This window comes from Filicampus tigris, chromosome 19, assembly GCF_054856515.1.
Source record: "Filicampus tigris isolate MCC_2025a chromosome 19, RoL_Ftig_1.0, whole genome shotgun sequence".
Taxonomy (NCBI): domain Eukaryota; kingdom Metazoa; phylum Chordata; class Actinopteri; order Syngnathiformes; family Syngnathidae; genus Filicampus; species Filicampus tigris.
In genome coordinates, this window is record NC_141235.1 from 2,565,251 (window position 1) to 2,585,824 (window position 20,574).

Genomic DNA, 20,574 nt, shown 5'->3' on the forward strand with positions numbered 1-20,574 from the left:
GTGCATCAATGAGTGTGGCTCTCGTTTTTCACTTCAATGAGCGGTGTCCGGCCTCAAAAAGGCCTCAAAGCGCTCGCGTTGTGGTCTTGTTGACACTTTAATCAGCGGTTTGGCAGAAGTGCCGGCGTGTCTGCGTATCATTTAAATCGCTATTAATGAACAGGCGTGTTCATTAGCGCGCCCAAGCCCGACGCGTTCTTACGGGATCAAAGCGGCTGGATTTGCATTTCAGACCGGCTCGCAAACTTGGAAAGAAAATGCGGTTTGAGCGCAGCAATAATCCGGCGCGAGTTGCCGTCTCGCTCGCTTTCGCAGCAATCTGCTTGTTTGCATAGTTGAAAAGCTCAGCTCTCGCATGCGGGCCTCACTCGCTCGCCGGCTGGCAGCGGCGCTGTAAGCGAGCCAGCGGAGAGATTGATCAGCTGGGCCGCGTCCAAGCCGAGGCCTTTCCTCCGCCGGCTCGCCAAGCGGAACGACTCTCGCCACGCCTCGCCTCTTCGGAGCGGCCCGCGTGGGCCAGATGCGCGCTGCCGCAATTGTCCCGCCGCTCGCCGCTGAGAACACAAACGGCCACCTCCTCGCATGACTTGACCCACTTTCTAGGCCACATGTGGGAACACAAATGCACTCACACGCAAACAAATGGACAGAATCATGCTCTTTTTCAAATGAAAATCAAGAAATGGGGAAAAAAACAAACAAACTATCTTCAGGTCTATGCTCACCATGCATACCACCACCTGGATTCTCTATTGCATATTAACCTTAATCAAACTTTTACCCGCCATGTACTAAGATGTAATGCGCACGGCACATTTTGTCGCCAATGCCTTTGCATTTGCTTTTATTTTTGCTTTGTTTTAGTCCAATACAAATAATGCAATACACGAAAAACAACAACAAGGAAAATGCCATTCAATTCTATTCTCAGAGCAAAAGGGCCACAGGATTGAATTGCATTTTAACATTTAGTTGGTCAGGCGGTACAGCGGCCAAGTGGTTAGCAGCACATCCGCCTCAAAACTCAAAATCATCAATCCAGTCCAGCTCAGCCGATGTGGAGTGGCTACTGCCACACTTCGCTGCCAATGGTCCGCTGTCTAGGATCTTACGAGCTAAAAGAAGACCTTACTGGGAATGTGGTTTGAACTTCTACAAACTGATTTAGAATTGAACTGACATGTAGTCTCCTGCTCAACCGCAATCATGAGGACAAGGGAAAATGGATGGACGGTGGTTTGTTTACGTGCGCCTTGCCAGGGGCTACTGACCAGTCCAGGGTACACCGGTGTACCCCGCCTCTTGCCCGATGGGCTCCATGGAGCTCACCCGCGACCCAAATGAGGACAAGCAGTAAAAGAAGATGGATGGATTTGATCGGTTGTGTTTACATGACCCCTGAAGTTTGCAAACGCGCATCAGTAAAGATATTAGCATGCTAACGGCCACAATCGGTCCGGACCGATCCGTCATCGTTAGCCTAATAGCAAATGCGCAAAGGTTCAATTGAGGCAACTGAACTCTTGTTTGTTGAATTCTCCTCCCCCCCCAAAAAAAGGCTTAAAAATGTTGCCGATTTCGCTCGTATTAAGCGAATGATTTGATCCATCAACCTTAATACATTTGCAACGGTTACTGTAAATGGCCACCATGTCTTTGGCGATGTTCCTCACATTTGACTCAAAGTGCGTTTCTAAAATGTCGCCTTTTTGAAAAATAGTCGCTGGAGGGGTCATAAATGTCACTAAATAGTCGCTAATTTGGCAACACTGACTGTTTTCGGAAACTACAGTAGCTCTTCCACTCCATTTGAAGCCAAGGGAGAGGGGAGGACTGTTGGTGTACGTTTCTCACATTTTCTCGGTGTGTTCATCATTACCCATGACGGGAGCCGATTAATTAATCACATCCTGGTTGGCGCTGATTACACAATCAGCTGGCACACACAAACACGGTTTTCACTATTGACATATACAAAGTACATGTGGAAAATGGTCCTCTGATGACTGACTTCTTTTTTACTCTGCCAGCCGTGACTGCTAACTTACATTTGAAACTTATTCCTCCGCTGCGTGACTTCATTCTCCAGCACCGCAATATTTAACATAATTCACCTCAAATATGCGAGGGGGAAAAAACAGACACGAAACCAGAGCGGTAACAAAACCAGAACAGAACATTTTGGGGGTTTTTCTTCATCTTTTTGTTTATTTGCCCAAATGGATCCCATGTGAAACATCTGCTGTGTAAAAGGCTGAGTCCGTTGTCACACTGATGTTTTCGAGACCAAAAACAAAAGCCTGACATGCTAGCGACAACGGATTGAAGTGCAACAGAATTGCTTTCTGCACACACCAAAGTTGCCGGAAGGGTCAGGAAAGTTGCTAAACCAATGTGACCAATTTGCTAAGACGGCAGCAACGCTGACTTTGCTTTTGTAAATGAACTCCTCTATCCTCGCAGCTGTGTTGGTTATAAAAAACAACAACAACAACAAAAAAATCAACCCCGATAAACTTGAATTCAATGTGTGAGGCTAGGGACACATATGGCAAATGTAAGATGAGCGGACGCAAAGGTTATTCGGAGCGGCTAAGCGCTAATGCGCATAGCGCAAGGATGGCGGCAGGCGAGGTTAAAGGGGAGGGGGGGGGGGGCTGGGGGGTCGCCTCTGGTCACCTCAACTAATCACCCCCCGCCATCCTGTACCAGATAAAGAATTGGAAATGCCTACAACACGCACACACATGCATGTGTTTATTTATAAATGTACAGACCATATGAGGGAGGGAAAGGAGCGGGGAGGCAGTGGAGTGCACACAATGTGCTCCCACAAGCAGACACATGAAGTCACTTTGCTTTAAATGAGCGCGGCGCATAAAAGCGCATAGCACAGACAAACACCAAGGCCGCGTCGGCCATGACACGCCGGATCACAACACGCGGCTGTTTGACGAACCTCACACCCCCGCTTGTGTGACAAATGATGTCACATAAGTTTTGTTTGGGCTTTTTTCCAAGGGATGACCCACTCTGTTTTGTCGGTCTCCGCACAGCAAAAAATAAAAAAAAATAAAAAGTTGGGACAATGAACCCTTTCATAGGCTAGCGGCTCAATTTTGGAGGATGAGAGTAAAGCAAGCGTGATGACATGAAACGCTAGACTAGACAGTGGATGCTTACGAAAGGATAACACGAGCTAAACTTAGCATTGGCTAACAGCCGAAGAATCAACCTTGACCTCGATTGATGAACACCCATGTTCATGGACAAATCGTTTTTGGAACTAAATTCACAAATAAATTTCAGTCGGTGGCACGGGTGGGTCGACCAGGAGCTTGGTGGAAGGCTGCCGGCTCAGTGCCTTGCTAGCCATGCGAGACGGCGACTTGGTTCTGGGGCTGGACCAGACAACAGTGGGGCCCTGATATTTGCAGAAACCTTTATTTATTTGCTCTTTTTTTCTCTCTCTCTCTCTCTCTCTCTCTCTCTTTTTTTTTTTTTTTAAACCCTGCACCCATGTATTCCGTTTGTTGTTTTTTTGCACACGATCCCCCTCTTTGCGTTTTAGAGGGGAAATTCATTTTCTTACATGGCAATGATAAATGGAGCATCTATCATTCCCGAATTTTGGCTGTAATTCTAATCAATTTATTGGGGAAAATTCATTCAGTTCATAAACAGAGACTGGGAACAAATTAAGTTTGTGATCTCAGGATCTGCTTTCCCTGTCGGCAGTCATGTTGTTAGTGTAAGCAGGGCGCCGCAGTGCTTAATGACAGCTTCAATTGGACGGAGTAAAGTCCGGAGCGGGCCAGGGTGCAGCTTTACAGTGATCAAGTTTCACGGTGCGTGGAGAGGAAACATTAGTCGTGCTGTACACAGTCACCAGCCTGCACGCAAAGTATGGACAAGGCCCGTTTAATTAAGCGTTCAGTTTGCACAGCACCTTGGCGGCGTTATGACAACAACAAATACGAGCAGCTGCCAGATCAGCAGCTCGACACGGGTGGCGCCGCGAGTGGCGAGCCTGGCGCGAGGCGTACCCAAGCGACACTATACCAGGTGGAGATGACAGAAGTCGAGATCACTATCTGGAGTGTTAATTATTGTCAAAATGACCCACATTTCTCCAAAGTGCAACTTCAGCCGCTGAAAGGCTTAATTAGCAAAGGAATTGTCGCGAGGCGGCGGCTCTGCGCACGAAATCGGGATTTAATTATCGTTGTTATTTTTTTGTTTACCCTCTCTGGTGGGTGGGGGGGGGCATAGCGGCAGCAAGGCGAGTTGTATTTATTTGGATTATTTGCTTGTTTCACACCTCCGTCTTAACAAATTCCCCTTTCAGCCGACAATGAAGCGTGACGCCCCAGAAGCGCAGACGCGTGGAATTACTGCGCTTTGCTTTTCTTATTAGCGGATGATTGGGGAAAAGCAATCTGCATTATTACCTTGCTTATCTATCTTGATGGCGGCGTGTAATTGCGGCGGCAACAAATTATTTTAGCCATAAAAGGAGACGAGCGTTCCATTGGACCAAGAGCGGGGCGCGCAACCAACCTTTTTCTGTTATTCACTTATCACAATCACCACTTCATCAATTAACATTAGCTTCTCATTGTTTTGTTGGGTTTTTTTTGTCTGCGAGTTGAAGGACTGATGAGCTGATGGCTTGGGAACTTAGCTTATAGCTACATGGCTTATCTATATTAAACAACAACAACAACAAAAATCCTGGGGCAAAAAAATACATTATTGAAAAACAAATGCAAATTTGCAGTTTCCAAACTACAACTATGCACTTACTGTAGTTGTAATAGCACTACTTCCCACCAGATGGCAGACGTGGATCAGTTGTCCTTAGACCGCTGCCCTTTACGACAACATAAGTCCAATCATTTTTTTTTTTCAGATTTACACTGATATGCAGGACACAGTAACAATTACAATTTTGAGTTAGTTGATTTTTGTGGGAAAATACACAAAAGGAGTTTTTGCACCGGGGATGGGGAGAGGGGGGCTGATTAAAACAAGAAACACTAGTGGTTATTTTGTTGTTTGCTTCAAACCATGTGTTGTTGGGTAAGGATAGTGGATCTTTTATGCATGCGTTGAGAAATGTATTATGAAAAAATACTTATATTATGCAACATATTTTTGCCCTTATTTAAAATAGCATTTTTGTGTGCCCACCAAGTAGCTCTGATGAAAAATTGTGGCCCCATCCAGCACTGAAGTTCCCATCCCTTCCTAGCACAATTATTAGTGGAAAGTGATGGGCGTGATGTTCCCTAAGCTTCTGACTTTTTGCGCTGAATCAAGTCATTTCATGCTTATCAAAACTTGGTATTGAAAAGATGATTTGTGGATAATTCTGCAGAAAGGACATCACTACTCATTTAGGTGCAGAGGTTATTTTCCGTGAAGTGAAGGACCTCAATTGTGGCGTAGGCTGCATTTAGAAGATAATTGAAAATTTAAGTGGTCTACTTCACTCCCCCAAGTGTCTGCACTTTAAATGTTCACTGAAAGCAGGAGAAAAAAAACTCTGGGGGCGCCGAAAGGAAAAAAAAAAAAAAAAAAAGTCGTCCGTGACAGAAAACACGGACAGAAAATATGAAGATTGATAACGCATGCAATGTACATATAATTTGGGCATATTATTGGCTATGGGTTACACAACTATTAATTCGAGTGTCATTATTTTAGGCCTCAAGATGGTCGGGGGGGCCACGCAGAGCTTCAAATTGTTGTTCCCGCTTGGATCTCCGCCCACATGAAGGGAATTCCTCGCTTTGCCACGACGCCAAGTGTTTATGGCATGTGACAAATTTACGATCCTGGGAACCGCTGGAGCAGCTCTCCACTTCACTTCAAGCTGCTCGCCGGGAGCCGTCGCTTCGCCGGCCCGCCCGCCCCCCGGCGGAAGCGCACCTGCCTCCCCTCGCCCACGCCGCAGCTCGCCGGCCGTTTGGCCGAAGCATGCGCGCCAGCGGAAGAGCAGCGGCAAACATCTGCGCGTCAACGCCGCGATAAAAGAACAAAACGGGTATCTGGCAGGCCAGCAGGACACTTTGACAGATAACCTCTTGTCTGGCGCTGCACGAGGCCGTGCTTATCAGCCCCAGAACGCAACCACAGCAACTCCACGCCGCAAGTCGACCTCATTCTCCACGACAATCGAGTACGAACACAGCCGAGGGCGCAACGACGTGGAACTTTCTTTTTCAAGTAGTCCTTTGACGCAGCATAAAAAAAACCAAAAACAATTGGGGCGTCTATAAGTGTGGGAAATCAAAGACCTAACGATTCATTGAAATACTTTGGTCAGTTTCGGCTTGACCTCTGAAATGAGCAAGATGAGTCTTTGATGGCCGCTACACAGAAAAATGGCAGACTTCCTGTGTCTCTTCAGACATGGCTTCTTGAGACTTTCTGGACGGTCTACTCATGAGAGACACGTCTACCAGGTTTCACAGTGTTGAAGGTAACTGGATTCAGGGGTTGAATTTTCTTATAAAAAAAAAAAAATTATAATCAAAGGAATCCCAAAAATGACCGAAATGAGTCTATAATTGCCACTTATACAGAACAAAATGGCAGACTCCGTGTGTATATGGGCATGGCTTCTTGAGACTTTGTGGCTCTACTTATCTTACCTAATTCATGTCGCCAAGTGAAACTCAGGAGCTGATTATTATTATTATTTTTTAATATTTATCCAAAGGATCCTGGAAAAGGACCAAAAGAGCCTATAATTCCCGCTTACAAGCAAAGTGGAAGATTCATTGTGTCTTTTTGGGCTTGGCTTCTTCAGTCTCTTTGGTGGTTGTACTCATGATAGACAAGCTGTACTATTTCATGCTGCTAAGTGTAACCAGCTGCTGGGGCTGAATTGTCAAAGAATTGCGGTTGGTACGGCTCATCTAGTGGATGCGGCGGACGATGAAATCGGTCAATAAACTTGATCAGACTGTTGCTGTCAACAGGGCGCACGCAAATGAAACATGCTAGCAAGCACGCAGCCGCAGATACTCGGGAGGCAAAAGTACAAACACTTTGTAATTCAACAGAAATACAGACACTTGTGTAATTTTTTTTTTTTTTCCTCGCTGTGCTGTTAAGCTCATTCATGTCCAAAAAGTACTGATTCCACTCCTGTACATAATTAAAATTTCAAAAGGACAGACTTTGAATGTGCTGTAGTACAACACACGAAAATGTCGAAAAAACCTTCCTCACATACAAAAACAGTTTCCCTTTTTTTATTTAATTACATAGTGCTCATAGTGAGAAGAAAAAAAACATCTTACATCACCTGTTTTTGTTGTTGTTTTTTTTAAATGGCTAGCTGGCGACGGCTGGACTTTCAAGCTATCAAAACAACATGTTCCCATAGCTTTGCTAACGCTGCAAAATGACTAGCAAAAAAAAAAAGTGCTAATGATAGGACCTGGGGAAAAAAAAAAATACACCTTACTTGTATGCTGCTGTCCCCTTTTCCCACACTTTATGAGACCACAAGATCGTATACGCGGTTGACTTCCTAACCTATTTTTGACAACAGAGTCTGAGTAGGAAGCACAGATATCCATTTCTAAATGAAGGGAGTAAAAGTAAAAAAAAAAAAAAAAAAAGTCAAATACAATCAAGTTAAGTACAGATGCGGTAAGTACGTTTTTCAGGTAAGTACAGTAGCAAAAGTACTTGATTTCTTTCCACCACTGCCGATACAGCCCGGCCGATCTATTAGCCCCGATGCAGCGCACATACACACAAACACACGCACGTGATGATCAGATGACATTTCACTGTTGGCCTCATTCTCCCGCACTGAATGGATCCTATGAAGCCGCCCACAAGCATATGGGTGCTATAATCTAATTAGGCGGGGGTGGAGGGGCGGTGGGGTGGGCAAACACACGCACACCAACACACGCGGCTAATGTGGGAAAGGCCTGTGTGCCTCGTATGGGGCGAGCGGCAGTCAAGTCAGGTCACACCGGCTGTAAACAAGCCAGCTCATACGTCCTATGCAGGATGCCGTCGTTGGCTCAACATCCACGCACAGCAGCTAACAAGTCGGGCGTCAATAAAAAAAAAAAAAAAACATTTACAGTAGAGTCCCACGCCATCCTATCTATATACACTTTAACCATTTGGACTCAAAGGGGAAGTCAAATAAGTTCTTTACAATAATATGTTGAAAGTGCCACCACTTGTCTAAACACGACGGCATTCGGGAAAATAAAAATCCTATTTGTGGAATGTGGACTAAAGGGAAAAATCCAGCTGTTTTTGTCCATCTCAGGTGGGTTTGGTCATGTGACGACGTCAAGCGACTGAGGATGTCGCGGTACAGAAAATGGATGAAGCGGGAATTTAGACAAAGCTAAAATGCAGCTGGCAAAGGCAGCTATGAGAACAATTACGCTAACAGAATGCGGAAACGTACATCTAAGACAGTCCTACAAAGTGATTTACAATTTGACAGACACGCAAGCTTCACATGCAACCAAACATCACAAAAATCTAAACCAAGTCGACTATGTGAACCACCACACTGCAAGTTACCCCTATTCAGAATCTTCAAGGATCTATAAGGAATGTTCTCTCCATGTGATTTAAAGGCCATTTCCCCACACTGCTAATGGATCTTCGTAGCTTTGTGTCTCAGCATGTCTTTAGTGAAAATGGGTTTGTTTTTCTTTTTTTTTAAACCTCCACAAGCTGATGTATAATTCAACTGACACGCAGTGGGAATCTCACGCATGCCGAGAGTGTCTCAATGAGCTCGACGACGTCCTAATGACGAATACCGACGGCGGATTATGCGGCAGGTGAGGGAGTCGGGAGGCCACGTCCCACTTTCCCAGCATGCCGCGTTGCCTCTCCAAGACACCTCTGACATCATTACACAGCTGACCCGAGCAGAAAGTCAAGGTTATATAAGAGCGAGCTCCATGTTTCAGAACGTTGGAGCTCTGCTGCCCCGGTGAGGGGGACCTGGAGGGGGAGGGGGTGTAAGAAAGAGAAGGGGGGAGGAAAAAAGCCAGGAAGAAAGGCACATAGAGGAAGAGGGAGAAAAAAGCGAGAGGCCCTGCTGGGGTGCTGGCTGCTGGAAAAGAGCGATGAAGGTCAGGCGGGGCCCCTGAAGGAGGCCCGGACGGGAGGAGAAAGGATGCGGGCCGGGTCACGCGGGGTCACGCGGGGTTCCTCGATGTACAGACGGCAAAACAACAACATAAGTTGGAAGGATTTATGCACGGCTCATGATCAACTCAGCACCACAGCATATATGCTAAGCTCGTGGCTAATGATTGGATAGTTGTGGATGAACATTTGCAGCACATGCTGAAACATTTATCCCATGGTCGTCTGTTGGCAACATGCAAATTTCTTCTCCGCTTCAAGAGCGTGCAGATGAGCTCCGAAAAGGGGTGTGTGGTGTTGGCGCATGCGCGGCGCGCACGCCACACCGAACTGTTTTTCCTGGTGTGCTCCGTGTGGCTCAGTAGGACAGCTGAACACCCTGACGGCTGCCCCAGCGGAGGAATGTTGAGGCGGCCAATATGTGGCCGGATGATGAGCCGCTAATGCAGGCTGCATGGCGGATAAAGATGGATCAAGCGTGCGTGTAAGCGTCGCGCACTGCCGATTACTGACATGCGAGTCGATAGCGAGCAGGCCCCCGCCGCGCGGACACCAGAACGAAGTGTAACATTTCATCACACCGATCGAGGGACATCGGCGCTTCATTACGCCAAAGTGATCCGAATCGATTTCGGTGCGCGTGCGTGCGCAAAAAGCGTCAAACGCGCGCGCAGGCGGGCGTGAGGCGGCAGAAAAGCGCCATTAGGGGCACGGGAGGAGGGGGTGGGGGGGGAGGCGGAATGAGATCCACTCATCTGTCAAAGCCGCTCGCTCGCTCGCTCGCTCGCGCGCGCGCGCACGCCGCCACTTACCGCGCGTTGCATGGACGCCGGCCGGGGAGGGGGGCTGCTGCTCCTCCGCTCCCTCCGGCGGACACTTTGCTGGGGTGCTCCTGCGAGACTCGGCACGGCCACGTCCAAGTGTAGGTAGGCTGCCTGCGTGCGCGCGCCCGCCCTCCCCCAGCTCGGCGCTGTCCGGTCCGCGTCCACGAATCCACGCGGTTTGGGGAGGGAAAAAAAAAAAAAAAAAAAAAAAAAACACAAGCTCCTGCGCGGGCCACTGGACTTTGCTCTTTTTCCGGCTTCCCGCCCGCTTTGCTCGCTGGCTTGCCTGCGACGCCAGTGAGGGGCACACGGAGGCACCGAGGGGTTCGTGTACGCGCTGGATGGCTCCGCCCTCCTACATGTGCGTGTGCTGCCTCAAACGATTTAGCGCCCTCTACAGGACCCAACAACTTAAGTTTATTAAAAAAAAACAAAAGTCAAAATAAGCAATACCCCAACGCAAATTTTGATAACTTGGCACTACTGTTCAGTGACTACCCACGGACACACTCTGCCCACTCAAAGAAAACTGAATCTAGTTCTGATGAATGGGAAATAAAAAAATTAAAATCAAATCAACTTATTTGTTTAGCCCAAATCACAACAACAGTTATCTCAATTAAGGAGAAAACAGAACACGTTTTAAGGTGCAGTAGTCCTACGCTGGATTTCGACCTACTTGAGCATTGTAGCACTTTTTTTGCCCCCCCAGGTAAGACTAATGCCCACCCATTTTGTATGACCTGACTAACAAAGAGCTAGCTAATTATAATTGCAAAATAAACGAAAAAATAGATCTTCCCTGTGTGTGTTTTAGATCAGATGGAGAATTTTTGAGAGATGGTTAGTAGTTATTAGGCTAGGTTACTTGACTTGTGAGCACAAACTTGAAATACGTCATTCATTCAATACTGGATGCTGGCAGGCGACCTGACTTACTTTGCAACAAGCAGCAGTTTGCCCCCCGCCCCGAAAAAAAGAAGCATCAATCTGTTTATTGTCACTCTCAACTGAAGGTTACTGTCAAACTAAGTGTAAAACAAAGTATAGCATTCACTACTTGAATGCTAACATACAATGGGAAACTCCAAAGGTACGCGGACTAACAATTAGCCTCCGTGGCAGTGTTGTTCCCATTTTAAGCAGCAGATGAACACAAATGGTGCTGCAACACTAAACGGACCAAAACAGTACTCAAAGGCATATATTCCTTATCCTCTGTGAAGAACGACTAATATGACTACCGCACTGAGAAGCCGAGTGAGGAACTGAGCCTCCAGTAGGGTATATAGCTGGAGCATATCCTAGCTGACAATCCTGCCAGTCACAGGGCACAAACAAGCATTCACTCACAATGAAAACAATGGGCAATTTTGAGTCTTAAAATAAACTAACATGCATGTTTTTGGAATGTGTGGGGGGCTGGGGGGGATGGAATGCATGGAGAAAAACCACAAAAGCATAACAACATGCAAACTGCGAGGCCAGAGCACAGACTTGAACCCAAAGCCCTGACTGTGAGGCAGACGTGACGACCGCTATCAGGTTGATCCTGATTTGAGTTCAGGCAGAAATGTTTAGCCTTTGTGGAGGTCTTCGCCCTCCCGAGTGACATTTGAGTCATTTCTGGAAAGACTGAAATATTTATTGATGCAAGTCGCAGCGGATCAGCGATTCCCAGCCACTGCGGCGCAAGCACATCAGTGCGCCGCGCGATCAGGTGTGAGCGCCGATGATGCGCTTGCATAAGCAAGCCGCCAGCCTCCGGCCTGCACTCAGCGTGACCCCGGCGCGGGCGTCGATAATGCGGCAGACGCGCGGCGGGGAGCCTGCTGGTAATTGGCCACCTCGCCGGCAGAGGTTTCGCTCCCGCTTCCAAATCGGACACAATGCGCCGAAAAAAAGCCCACACGTCATTGCCGACGGTGTTGGTTTCTCCTCAACGAGCGGGATCAAGTGTGGATCTCAGGTACAAAGAAGCATCGTTGCCCACACTGAGGATGAACGCGGCAATGAAACAATTATTATTATTATTATTATTATTTATTTTTATTTATTTATTTATTTTTTAAATCGGGGCAGCAGAAGTCGTGACACCGAATGTGTCATTCATCCATTTGGATGTGGCCGTACGGTGTTATCGGGCCCGCGAGGCCGGCCGGGCCGCTTGCGTGGAAGAAGGACATCTGGCCCGGAGGACGGTTGGATGAGTCGGCGGGACGGGCAGATGGATAATAACCGCGCTGTGTAAATCTCGCTAGGAGAAATACGGACACGGGCTTCGGCTCCACAGTCGGGTCGTTTGCGGCGCAGCTGTCGGCAAAACGATTGGCGCGCTCGGATTTGTCGGGAGACTTGCATATGTGCGCGGTCATTAATCGTTCATTATTTCACTTTTGTTTCTTATATAACTTGGCTTTTATTTTTATGACGGCTAGGGTTTGCTTTGTAATAAGCCAATTAAAAATAATGGCTGAAGTGAATCTTTTAAAAAAAATAATAAAATAAAATACATTGCTGTGTAATTACAAACCAAGTTTCATTTGGATGGCAACCAGATGGGCAGCCCTTTGGAATCCCAATTGACACTTGTTGCAAATCGTCGCATCGGGTTAAGATTTCGTGCCCTCCCGTCCGATGATTGAATGGGTTTTATAATCACAGCTGTTCACTCATGACAAATGTTAAAAGCCTCGCTCTCGTTAGTGATCTTTTTCTTTTTTTTTTTTTTTCATGTTGTGGGCTTTAAAAATAGATAGTTTCTGGAACGTGTGCATAATTTAAAAGCAGCCTTGCTCCTCTGCGTAGCACAATGAAATGTGCCGCATAAACGAGGTTAAGCGCTCGGTGCCGCTAACGTCGGATCTATGCGTTACTACTCCGTGTTAGACGGCTTCGGACTGAACATGTTTCGCACACTTGACACTTTGAATAATGCATTCGCGAGACGCGCTTCCATTTGCCATGTTCTGCCCCTCCATATTGCCGACAATCAGTGGGCAGCCATCTTAAAGTCACTCGTGCGCTGTCGCGTCGGCTCGCCTAGACGGATGACGGCCCATTTCCCGCCGCTTCAGTTAGGATTAGTTACGTTCGCAACTATGTAAACTAAAAGGACGGCGGCAAAGGCACACCTCAGCAGTGATTATTTATCCAAACCAGACTGCTTTGTCATAATTAAGTCATCCGACGTTAATATAGCGTTGCCTTGCGACGAGACTAATTTGTTTCCTGACCACACTCACCCGTCTACTACCGTGGCTTTGTGTAAATTGTTGTGACAGTCATTTTTCATAGAGGATAACGAATATGTCTGTGAGTATTGTTCAATTAGCGGTTTCAATAAATATGTTGTGCCACCATTTGTCTTCAAATATCAGTTGCTCGAAGGGTTGTAAAACCACAACGACAGATGCTGGCGGTTAGCACGCCAATGGCAGCTTCTATTATGTTAGCATTAAGCTAGCGGGGGCCATTGTTAAGGCAGCGTTGTTTGAAATAAATGCACGATTTGCTGTTTTCTGTTGAGCTTGAGAGTCAACTTCAACTGAGAATGGCATTGAAGAGCGTGAAGCCTCTTTTCTTCTTCTTGACTCGCCAACTGCTGCTTGTTGTGACGCGAGTTGGATTTATCGCCGTGAGTCCACTTGTCACAGACATTGAAAATGTGATTGAAACATTCCGTTCAAGCGCGTCAACATGAGTTGATGGCAAAGGCTTAGCTCAATTTCTTTGACATTCAGCATCAGTGTTATCTTGCTAATGTGTTTTTGGAATCGTCTCTTGAATACGTGTAGCTAGCCTGCTGCTAACGTTAGCGTGCGCCCTCACGGACATACCAAACTGCATTTTGGGAAAATACTCTGAACGCTGCTCTTCAAAGTATTTTGTAATGTTGTCTTGCACTCTCATCGTTTTCCATTTGGTTAATCGAGTTACAATTTGAATAATTCACTTGTTCAAATTCAATCTTGTTTTTCTTCCCTGAAATGCAGCGACTTTGGTTGTTGGAGCGAGGGCACCGGTGTCCCCACTGCTCCTGCCATTGTGCCGTTTCACTTGTAGCAAAAAGGAAATCTGAGCTTTGCATCCGCCCGCAGCTGCCGCACATCCTCCCTCCTCGCGGAGCCGCAAAATCTACAACCTTTGTGAATATGAACGAACGCGGCGGCCGCAGAGCGCGCGGGCCCCAAAGTTAATGGTTCCAATGAGCTCAGTTTGTTTGGTTTTACGGCATGGCCCGGCTTTTGTCCCAATGCAAACAAGTGAGAGCTAATCTGACAAATGGCTGATATGGGAGAGGCCGCGTCCTGAATAATGGATCCGTCCATTTGTGTCTCGTCGGTGCCGCTTCTCAATCTCGCCTTGATTAAGTTGACTTGGAGCTAACATGTCAAAGGTTATACGCGGTACCCGGCGACGGCAGCGGTGCCAGACTTGGCGTTTGCCCGACGCGGATTTAATCAGCCTTATTTCACTCAGCTAAAATGCTACATTAATCAGGCCAGCGTATTCAAACCTTTGAGCCAAAGCGCATACTTCACATTGAAAAAAGGAAAAAAGAAAGCACTGCATACCACAAAGCAAATGTGGGAAAACCCCAAAAGTACATAAAGTGAAACACAGATGACTTTGTTTTGTTACATTTGCTCACAACATGTACATGTACATGAGAAATCTGGGCCTGTTTAGTTTCAAACCAAGCTAATATTCTGTTGTAGCAGGAGGTGGATGCGCAGTTTAATTTAATCTTCTGCCATCTAGTGGAAGAAAATTTCATTGCGCTGCCTGTCACTATACGTCGCTGGCATAGATGAACAAAGCGTATCATTTTCAAATTCAGGAGTTTGCAGTGTTAAAAACACAGCGTAGTGGTGACAGAGAACGCATATCCAGGTTCAACAAATTAGCAGCGTTAGCAATCTAAGCTAGCATTTGCACTGTAACTCAGCCGACGTTAGCTACTGTACAGTATGTGGCTAACCTGACTCATTCGTAATGGAGTGTCGCTATAACAAAGTTTTGGGTTTGAAGTTTTGGGAATTTACAATCAAATAAAAACCTAGAAGAGGTGCTAAACGTACTTGTCGAGCAGAAATGTTGCCAACTACATTTCCGAATGCTCTCAGTCGCTTGAGGTCCTTATGGGCAGTTGTTGGCAAACAAGGGCTGGGCATTTTATTATATATTATTATTTATATATTTTTCCCCCCCAGTGGTGGATATTTCACCACAGTTTCAGCAAAGCTCAGGCGTGCCCGCTGTAAGTCGTCAATACCGCAAAAAGACCGTGGGCCTCATTCGGCATCGGTTCTTCGGAACACTTGTTCATTCCCTTTACAGCAACTTACGGCATGCAAATAAATCCTATAAAGGTTGTGCACCTGCGGTCCGCCATCTTGTAACTGTGCCGCTCCACTGGAGAACTCTCAACACCACCGCGCGGACTCGTGTCCTGAAGCGAGCAAGAGGGCCTTGCTTTGTATATGCTAATCAAGGGCAGCCGGCACATCCAGCAACAATTTGGCACTTTGACGAAATCCCGCTGATTCGGACTCAGACCTGATCAAGGCCTCGCTGTTGATTGCAAGAAAGAGTCTGATGGCGGCTGGCTTTCTTCCGGACGAGCATCAGCGCCGATGATGGAGACTGATTCGCAAGGGCTCATCTCTCCTGTCACGCTGGCGTCCTATTGTCCCCCGAGCTCATCATCCCAGCAGGACATTTGCATTTGGGCCTCATTTCCATCAGATCCATTTCCCCTCGTCAAAAGGAGAGACACTTTGACGTCTCCAATCTTATTACAGGCACTGCTCAGTGGCCCTGCAGACTGATTTGCCCTGCTTTGGAAAGGGCGGGGGGGGGGGGGGGGGGGAGACGGTGATGAGGGCCGCAAATCTCTCTGCTGATGGATGCGCCAAGTCTGAAGTCTCCCGTTAACAGCGGCGAGCGGCAACACATCATCAACACTCATGATGCGAGGTGAATCGCAACTCTCGGCTTCTCATCCATCCGCAATCCGAGAGGGGGAAATTTGAGGCGAGTAACGGCGGGCCTCCAATTTGGCCATCGTAGCCGCGTGCGGATAAAGGCGCAAGAGCCGCCCCCGTTTGTCTTGAGCGAACGAGACACTTTGGCGAGCACCCTCCTGGGTCGGCGGTAGCCTCAGACACGCAGCGGGGATCAGAAGACAGCGGGACAAAGGTCGGCGCGGCGGGAGGAAAAGCACGTCTGCGTTGAGTTGTTGTGACCAAGCGACATGTGGCAACAGAAAGCGCACGAGGTCCGCCGGCTCGGCCGCATCGCCACCCGCTCACGCGCACGCAGAAAACGGGCTGTGTTTCGAGGACATGCCCGCGATGGAGTTTGGTCTCCACGGCGACAGGGGCAGTCAAAAAGGGGAACGGGGATTTCAACTTCAACGGGGTCCCAAGTTGGTGCTTTTCATTTCATTTCCGCAAAAGTTCATGAGCAAAAGGGGTGGCGACTTTTCAGATTTGCATACTGTCGACGCAGACGCCGATATTCATCAAAATGCCAAATATCGGTACCGATAATCGGCCCGGCCAATAATCAGTCCATCCCTAGTACAGAACACTCGAGTCGTTTTTGTACCGAGAGAAAATAAAATGGTTGTAAAATCGTCAAAAAGAACAAGAAAGATTTTCTCACCATTTTCACACTCACCACACCTCAAGCGGCGCTTCTCACAAGCGCTCGATTATTATTTTTTTTTTTTCTCCGCATAAATTCACCAAGCTTGGCGAGCAACAATGGGAAAGCAACACACGAGTGTGCATGTGTTGCGCATGTATGCTGGCTGTGTGTCTGCATCCACCCACGCAACACGCCAGGATGCCAACTGGGCTTCTGGCAGCCCTCGTGAGTTTGTTTGAAAAAAAAAAAAAAAAAAAAAATACATGAAATGTGGAAAAAAAAAAATATTCCAACAGCACCTTCGGCAGCTGTGGTGTCTCGGCACCACTTAGCAACTACGCAACAAAATCTTGCTGTTATATGATCGACTGAAGCCTTAACCGTCAATTATTGATTACAACATTAACATTTTCAGTTTGTTGACGCAAACGTTTTACTTTTTCACTTGACTGGTCGAAACGACGATTAGCTGTGAGGGGGTTTCCATTGTGACATTTGGTTTCAAGTCGAGATGATGTTGACAACGCGCAACGCGCCCATGCGAAAAAAAATGGCTCAAGCGCTCACCTCTGTTTCGCGGACCTCCGGTGGCGGCCATGAATTATTAGTCAGCAGCCGTCTGTCTCCGTAGACGGCGCCATCGCATGTGAGCGCTCTTGAGATGGGCAAGCGGAAATTGTGTCAAATTGGAGGAAAAGTAGGAGCGAGGGCACCAAAAAGAAAAAATAAATAAAATCATAATAGCGAAAATCTGCCTGAAAAGGGATTGTAATTGCCTATGATTGCCACAGGATGGCGGCAAAGCACTATTTGTGCCTCAAAGAAGCGCCTCAACTCACTTCGGATTGTTTGGTAGAGGTCACCAGATGGCGCCAAAGCAACATGGTTACTGCTCCGGCATGAGTGCAAAAAGAGCACGTGCGTTTTTTTTAGCAAGGAACTGATCAAAGAAAAACTTGTTTTGAATCATGTCAGTCTAACTAGTTTTTTCTATCAGCAAAGGTAACAAAAATGGTTTTTTTTGTATGGAAAAAAAAAAAAATCGCGTGCAACCCTACACTATGCAAATTCAAAACGACGAAATCACAGAAACTGCAGGTTGTCATTTCTCCGGAGAAGACAATTGGGCAATTTCTTCATAAAGGCCGTCTTATTGTCTTTTAATATCGTCTTCCGACATGACTCCGCCGAGTACAATGTCAGGAACGAGCCAACTCATATCGCACCTGACCCTCGACACCCACGCCGAGCTGCCTTTATTAGCCGCGGTGGCTTCTATCTGGTCTTAATATCACTGGCGCTAGCAGAAGGCACACCTGTGCGCGCGCTCCCGACAAGCGGGCCGCGATCGACGCTAATCCAGCGGCGAAAGCCAGCCGCGCGCTTGAGTTGGACCGCGTGACCTTCCACAACAGAAAGTCACGTGAATTGTGAATTAGCAAATGTCCACTTTTATGTCAGTTCTAACTACAGCTTAAAAATGTCACTTAACACTTTAAGCACATTTATACAAACAGGCATATATTCTTTATCCTCAGCAGAAAAACAACAAACACAATTCATCATGATGCACAAATTGTTTCATTCACTACATTCTATTCAATTATGTTATTGCTGTATGGTTAATAAAGTCTTCTTTTTTTTTTTTTAATTTGCCCGCTCGCGTCTCAATCTGCCCGACGAGTCCAAGTGGACGTCCCGTCGAGCCGGGGGGGGAAGCGGAGAGAGGCTCCGCGGCGGCCACGTGACCTCCCTCGCTCATTCATTATTCACGAGCGCAGTCAAAGTACTTTTGCGGACAGATTAGAGGGGCGCAACGGGGGTCAAAGGTGCAAAGAGGCGGGCGGTGACGGGAAGTCACGTGCTGACCGACATGAATATTTCATGTAATTTCAGTCAGCAACTCTTAAAAGTGGAGCGTGCATGTATTCATGTACGGAAGCCCAAGTTGAAGACTGCTGCTACCTGTTAATGCGTGCATGTTGAGAGCAGGTGCCAGCTGCTCCTCATTAGCATATGTACACGCCCGCCCGGCTCGTGCCCATATAAGGCCGCACAGCGTAGCTCAAGGCTAAGAGCTCATTTCATTATCGGTGGTTTGGTTTGATGTGATAGGCGATTAATCGATGGCAAGCCCCCTTCTCTGTCCATTTTTAAAACCCGGTTGAAGACACATTTCTTTTCTCTGGCTTTTTGATTTTTGGCTCTTTTCCGGCATCAATTGCATACGTATATGTTTTATGTCGATTTATTGGCTTTATTTACTTATATTTTATATATTATTTATATCTATATTTTGTCATACATGTATCACAGACTTTTATTGTTTTTGTTCCATTTATTGTATTGTTTGTAAAGTGCTTTGTTACAGCTCTAGCTGTTATGAAATACGCTATATAAATACAATTGTATTGGATTGTATAATTTAGGCCGATCTTTTTTTTTTTTTTTTTAATCAAATCACCGCGGTTGGAATTTACCGCCACCGACTAATATATTCGTCAAGGGCTTTTTTCAACAGGGTCTCGCCCAATTTGTCTGCGAAATTCAGGTTTGCGGACACCTGTAACGACTAACAGATCCCTGGAGATGGCGACGTTGCACTGCTTTGCATTCGAGATCAGCGCAGCTTTTGAGTCGAAGATCAAGATTAGGGTTGTGAACCCGGTTTGTCACGTCGATTACGAGGGAGAGAAATGGCCACACGAAGGAAGTCGGACAAGTTTAGGTTACGAGCGGCGATGCAGTTTATGGAGTGAATGGCAAACACCATGTAAGAAAAAAAAACCTAATCCAAAGACCTTCAACTTTTTGCTTATTTTTATATCAGCATAGGAGATTCATTGATTCAGAAATCAGTCATAAAAAAAACTAATTAAAAACAAAAAAAATGTAGGATTTTGTTTTATGCCCATAATACCCAGCTCAATGTTTTGATCACGAGTTGTTCCTTTCCATGGATGACGGCTGGCTAGGATAGGTAGATCTGCAACTATGTGCGCATTAAGAGGCTGGCAACAGGACAAATAAGAAACGGGCTTCGTGTCCAACACAAACACGTTGCCACAGAAACGCAGAGCTGGGCCGCAATCTTCTGGCAGGGGTGGGAAAGAAAAATATCAGGAAACGATTTCTTGGCGCGTCAACAAGAGCCCAGACGGCTGGTTGAGTTGCGGGACTTTGGCAGGCGCTTTGCATCGGCGTGCGTCAACACGATAAACCTCCGAGAAAGACGGAAAATCAGGCCCGATGAAGCCGTCTGGATTAGTGGCTGTCACAGTCCATTGTTGCTCGGAGCCACGAAGACATCGGCAAATAATTCCAGAAGAGATTCTCTTGAATTAGCATCTTTGTGAGCGACTTGTTCGCTCTCCATTTTTGCAGCAGACCCCGGCATAGGGGCCGCTTTTGTGATTAGTGAAAATCTGCATATAATTGACGGGCATCGAAATGCATTCGGGGGGGGGGGGGGGGAATGCAAAAAAAAAATGAAAAACCGTAAAAAAAAAAAAAAAAAGAAAAACTATTCTGCCAAAGTGCTGCTTGTGGTGAAGCGAGCCAACTTGCCCGCACGCTGTACTTGTGACTGTATGAGATGTTATTGAGACGAATGCGGCGTGGGTGGTCGCTGGATTTGCACTTAATTAAAATCCGCATGCTCGTTAAGGCGAGGCGAGCGGCTTGTTATTCATCAATTACAGCGAGGGACTAATGAGCACAGCGATGCATCACTCTGCGCGACCGCGAGACAACGAGGCGGACGCTTGATGTTTTAATGACACTTGACTAATCCCGCCACTTATCGCAATATTGGGAGGAAGCGCACATGCCGGAAGGACAGCGTGGACGTGCTTTGGAGTCGTCCGGCGCGCAAACAGTGCTCGGAAATGACACGAGAGGCAAAAGATGCCAATGCGATTCACTTGCAAGTGAGGAGAAT

At 46.8% G+C, this 20,574-nt stretch overlaps 1 protein-coding gene across 5 annotated transcripts in view; it reads right to left on the bottom strand.

The window, feature by feature from the left end:
- LOC147128841 (thyroid hormone receptor alpha-B) overlaps positions 1–20,574 on the bottom strand; it is an 88,865-nt gene that overhangs the window by 65,201 nt on the left and 3,090 nt on the right. For 2 of the 5 annotated variants that reach the window (XM_086015903.1, XM_086015905.1), the window contains exon 1: positions 9,966–10,300. The exons of the other annotated variants lie outside the window; for them this stretch is intronic. The gene's annotated coding sequence lies outside the window, so the exon portion shown is untranslated. Of the gene's footprint in view, positions 1–9,965; positions 10,301–20,574 lie in introns of those variants that run through there. 5 annotated transcript variants of the gene reach the window in all.